This window comes from Buceros rhinoceros, unplaced genomic scaffold (assembly GCF_000710305.1).
Source record: "Buceros rhinoceros silvestris isolate BGI_N320 unplaced genomic scaffold, ASM71030v1 scaffold9254, whole genome shotgun sequence".
NCBI classification, from domain to species: domain Eukaryota; kingdom Metazoa; phylum Chordata; class Aves; order Bucerotiformes; family Bucerotidae; genus Buceros; species Buceros rhinoceros.
Window position 1 is genome coordinate 49,209 of NW_010410005.1, and position 6,000 is coordinate 55,208.

The following is a 6,000-nucleotide window of genomic DNA, read 5'->3' on the forward strand; positions in this document are numbered from 1 at the left end:
ATTTGTGCAAATAAAATTCTACTCTGAACAACAACAAAAAACCCCATCCCAAACTTTTTAGCCTTTTGCACACCTACAATGAAATGTTTTTCTTTAAACTTGAATTTGAGCATAGGAACTTCAATACCACATATTTCAATCTTCTATGCTTCCCGCTTGTACATAGCAATTCTACAACAGTATCATTTATATATCTGTATTTACAATTATACGAGAACTAGAAGCAAAAAACATGGCTAAGTAATTAAAAATGAAGAGTAACGAACGCAATAAAGGCAAAAAGACATATGAAGCACTCTGAGTGACTTAATAAATAGCATGTTTACTGAATTCTAATAATGAACGTCATATTTTCCTCAGCAGATATTCACCTATATGAAAATAACCATTGTCAATTTAATTATGATGAACATGGTTGGATGAAGGGTAGCTCTGGGGCTGTTTCTTCTGCTTTAAGGAGTAAAGTGTGTATTTTTCACACATATTGAAGCCTCTTTTGTAGTTAAGAAATACAAGATATGTACCTAAACAAACATTTAAAAATCCTGCAACTTAGTAGCTACAGCTTTTAATGAGAACAAGGAACAATATAAAGTATACATTCCCAGAGAACTTCCACCTATCAATGAAGCATAAAAAAGCAGAATTCTCTCCTAGCACTGAATTCTTCTGCACGCCTAAATTACTGAAGTGCTCAAATGCAACTGGAAAGTCAAGGTATTAACATAAAAAGTGGTTGTAATTCTCAAATTTCAACATTCCACTCCTTTTTAATAGAATTTACAGTGCTTTAAAAATGTTCTAGGATTTTATGGATGGTGGAACCAAGGCACAACAAGAAAACCAACTTGCTGAGCAGGGCACCAGATGAATTATGAACAGAAATCTGGGATACCATACTCTCCACTGGCATTCAAAGTGTCCAGGTAGTTCTACATATTTTGTAAGAAAATGACTGATCATCTGGTGTAGCACAGTCACAGTGATTTTTCCTTCTGTTTCATTGTTCCTTTTCAAGTGCTCAAGGAGGAAAACATGCACAAATGGAAGCAATCAATATTTAGGATACCATTCAAAGATGAACTTGCACAACCTCATTCAAGGATCCAGCCCCAAGTGGAATTCAAAGTTCACAGTGCCTAAGGTCCACATAAACTCAAAGGCAGAACCTGTGGTACGTAAGAAGTCCATGGACTGTCTTCGTTTCCCTCCAAAAGCGGAACAGGAAGCTGGCCTCAACAGTAGTTTTCAGACTAAGAAATGCAATGTGGCAATATGGACATGGGAAATGTAAAGGTCAGAGCCTTCTAAGAAGGCTGTGAAACATAGTTTTACACAGCATTTGTTATTTGATCTCATGGAGCTCAAAATTAATCAACTGTAAATAAGGACACAATTGAAAACTGCCACTCTAAAGTTAACCGGGAAGAAAAAACAAATGCAGGAGGAAATGCAGAATTTCTGTTTCTCTCTAAGATCTAGGTGGCAAATCAAAACTCCAAAGGAACAGCCTGATACACATCCTGAGAATAAAAATAATCAAATAAACTGTGAATATATACCACCTTTTCGTTCAACTATTTAAAGAACAGTTGCATAGGAAGAAGTAGAGACCTAACTTCGTAACAGTGACACGACATGTTCAGGAAGTTGGAAGTCTTGGGTTCAAGCCCAAATTCAGCATGAGGTTTACAAACTCACACATCATGTGTCACAGAATTGTTCTATCTGCTACGTCAGATGCTTCCCTCCACTTCTGTGAACAGTGTTACTTTGCTATCAGGAAAGTACGAAATGAGAACAGAGGGAAAAGGTGATTATTTCCACAGTTTAGTCATTTGGTTAGGACAAAACCTGTTATATAGTTAGTTTTAAAGAGTGTTATTTCTGAACTAGCTTAATGTTTCTTTCCACATCAAATACAAGAGGTCCTGAGACAGGATTCCCCCAACTGCAGGCCAAATAATCCCATTAATCTCGTATTCTCTACAACGAAGCAGCCTAGCTCCTGCAAAAAGGATGTAGTATTTTCTTCAGCCTAGTTTTCCTGGGATGGTGTACACCAATACAAAGGCTTCAGGATGAAGAGGGATCTGAACCCAGTCATGTTCACTAGTTCCCATAGCCTGTGCAAGGGATCTTTACATAAGGCTTCTACCAGCAGCCTGTGTTCAATGGTGCCAATACATTCAATGTGTTAAAAGGACACACCTCAGCCCAAAACCCTATTCGCTGTTGACATATGCACTATTCTGTCCAACATCTGGATCTATATAAAACATACGCAGACACAAAATGCCTAGCTACTGGTACCAGCACTATGCTGAACATGCACAGAATGCTTCCCTGCACGTTTATACGCAATGTTTAGATCAAATATCAGGGTGACTTCACTAGGCTCCAGTTAGGCTACTACATATTTGGATTTGCAGGGAAGAGACATTATTCACAGGTTCTATTAATCAGAATTTTATGAGTCCAGCACCTAATGCCTACTTAAGTTATGAACTAACATTTAAACCTTAAACATTTAAACCTTGGGATTTTTTTTCTAAAAAGGTTTAAAACTCATCCATTGGTGTAGTTAGACGTCAAGTTATTCTACAAGAGTTAACCTCTGATGACTTCGGTAAGAGTAACTTCTACAGGTGAAAAGTTTCTTTGCACTTGAGTAAGTTGAAAGCCAAGTCACTGGCAAGATTCAGAATAAGTTTTTGGGGGGCTATTTCCTTAGCTGCTCTAAAGGTAATAACAGCAGAAAAGGCATGGAGCAAATACATATTTATACAAGCACAACTTTGTAGTTGCCCACTCAAACTTATCAAATGTATTCAAAACAGAAGCACATGCAATGCAACTACAACTTCTAGGGCACAGTATTATCTGATTATTATATGATATTGTTCTGATGAAAAAAGGGCAGCAGTAGGTCATATTTTTCATAGAAAATTTAAATACAGGAGAGACTGCTCTACAGCTTTCTGTCATTTGCAACATCTCATAGGGGCAGGAAGGAAAACTACACAGCTCTTATGCAGTCACTTGCTAGTATAATAATGAAGGATTCTGTCAGAATAACACTGCTTTGCAAGTAGATAACTATCAGTATTAGTACGCTAACACTCATTGAGCATTAAAAAGCACAGTTAGCATCTACCTCTAAATTGAATACAGTCTACCAGAGAGATCATCACCCACAGTGCAAGAGCACACTTATACTCTTGTAATATTGTTCAGAAATCTTACATGCTACAGCCTTCTGTTGTTCAGCAAGACTCTCGATGAAAATAAAAGTCAAATGTTTTTAAGTGAATCTGAAGTCTGGATTATCTTGAAAGCTTAGTAGATCTTCACTCCGCATACCCAACTGTTTTACCAATGAGTACTATACCTGATTGCTAAGTGTGTGAGCCTTTACAAAATTAAGGAATAACTAGAAGGCACATCTACTGTATGCCCACAGAAAAAAATTTAGGTAGTGCTTAGACTGATCTCCATTCATTCTATAACACTGCTAGATGACTTAATGAGCATATAATCCCTAAATCGAAGGAAATACAAGAGCCATCTGAATAAAACATGCAAAATAACTGCTACCTTATCTCCCCCCAATTCCAATTTGAGAAACACAAGAAGTTTCAGATGATGCACAAGTTCAACACGTTTAGGCACAGGACCCCAAAATGGAAAGCATTTCTCAACTGTAACTTGAAGGAACATCACAGTAACAGTCATATATTAGTTACACATTTGAAAAAAAGAACCCATTCATTAAGCAAAACACACAATCAGAAAACACAAATGTGCAATAAATTAAGATGATGCAATTAATGCCCAACTTGCTCATTTATCCCAAAATGACTGGCACTGATTTCCTCCCCCTTTCTCCAAGTTCCCTTGAAGATTTATTCAGACATACCTCCTCAGCAGAAGCAGTATTTCTGATTGCTTGTAGGAGGAACGTTATCTTAGATTGACCTGGAATATTCTCATACGTTTCCTGCATAAAAAAGGATGCAGCTTATTGTAAACAGTTACTAGAAAGCATGTGTTAAGCATTAATAAGAGTTTATTTTCCTTTCAAAACAATTTTGGTATCCATTCAGTTAATAGAAAATAAAATAGCAAAAAAAATTAAACCTATAAAAATAAAAATTTCTGACCTATTTTAAAATCATAAGTAAAGTCTTAGTTACCTAATAAGACCGGCCGTACTGGAATGATCTACATATGCATTCCTGGCCACTTACAAGATGAGTTAAGAAATACAACACATCCTCCTGGAAATCCATTATAGTTTCTATCATATCAAAGGATTAAGAACTTTGGAAGCCTGAGACTGAACTACGACTAATGGTTAATAACCATTGACAAATGTATAGTCCAAAAACTTTGTTCTTTTTTTGAACATTTTAAGGGCCTTTACAATGTCATGTGGCAGACACACCTATCAACTACATGTTCTGAGTAAGAACTTTTCACTTTTAAACTCCTGTCTGAATTTCAGAAAGAAAAACTATTTAGTCTCTCCCTTAGGGATACTCTCAATAAAATGGGAAATTTAATGAGAAGTTCAGTTACGTTGTCTTACACACACTTCTGGCATGCAATTCATTCACTATGGCTTTTAAAATTAGAATTTTACTTAGAAGCTAGAGTGAGCATACAGCAAAATAACTTTTGCTATCCAAAACATGGTATACATAAGCATTTTAAAACTACAGATGCTTATTTCTAAGATACTAAAGCAGCATAGGTAAGAGCAGGGCAATTACAAGTTGAAGAGCAACCACCTAGAACTTTCTTTCAGAAATAGTTCTATACCTACTAATTCTGAAAGAGGTTTTTTTGCGACAAATCTTGAAGTTAAATTACTCCACGCTTTCCAAATACCCACTATTCCATTCTGAACTCAAGGAACAAGCCAACTACACAAAGCCCTGGTTCATTTCAATCAGATCCCTGCCTGCCTTCCCATTCTTACCATTGCAGCAAATCTTTCTAATACTCTAGCATGTTTACACACCTTGACAGTATACCTACTACTTTCCAAACTTTACCCAAACTACTAAATATTTAATATCCATATTAATAATTCAGTATTAGACATCACCACTCCTCCAATTTCTGTACCTGTTTCATTGAAGACCCTGTTCATAGAATCAATTCTAACTTCACATTATCTCTAGTCACTAATATACACTCAACAGCCAATGAGACTCTGAATCCCCAATGATTCCCTGCATTTAATCTAATCATTTCATGAAGACTGCAAAATTAAATGACATTTAGGGTCTGAATTGGAAGTCTTCTCAGTTTAACTGTTTTCATGAATATATATATATTTATATTGCACTATTATCTACAAATATAAAGACAAATACAGAAACAAGAAAGTTCCCTAAATACAGGCCCAGCATGGAACTGAAGCTATGCTTTCATGGACAGCTGAAGCACTGTAAAAGTTGGCTTCCCTCACTCCAATTTTGATAATAATGAAATTCTTTTTCAAGTTGTTTAAACTCAATAGAAATGGCACCAACCTATCCCATTGTTCACTGGCATAATTCTATCAGTTCCATAAACTGAATTCAGAAGACACTAAAGAGCACCAGAGCAAGGTACTCAAGAGGAGCCTATGGCCAAAACCAGAACCTTCTCCCTGTGCTGGTGGAGAACTGCTTTGCTGTCTCCGTCCATTTAACCTGCAGCCTTGACTGTGCCCTAACTACGTACCTGGATCCTGCTACATCATCTTTGTATTTTTTGACTTCACCTTTATCCAGAGATGCAAATTTCTCACATAGCATACTAACTTGCAGAATACATGCAAGCAAATGTCTATTATCTATACTTGGTACTCATGTTCTTCCCAACCTGAAAAATATATTTTTAAAAACATCATAAAATCACCAAGACAAATAAAAGTTTCTCTATCAGAATGCAGACATAAAAATAAGAGAAAGATAGGCTTTTATAGCCAACAGAAAACACTCCAGT

At 36.3% G+C, this 6,000-nt stretch overlaps 1 protein-coding gene across 1 annotated transcript in view; it reads right to left on the reverse strand.

Annotated features, from left to right (window-relative positions):
• The window catches only part of IPO5 (importin 5), a 38,181-nt gene extending 34,184 nt beyond the window's left edge, over window positions 1–3,997 (reverse strand). Inside the window, exon 1 of the mRNA XM_010135439.1 lies at window positions 3,920–3,997. The gene's annotated coding sequence lies outside the window, so the exon portion shown is untranslated. The remainder of the gene's footprint in view (window positions 1–3,919) is intronic.
• Window positions 3,998–6,000: the final 2,003 nt, after the last annotated feature.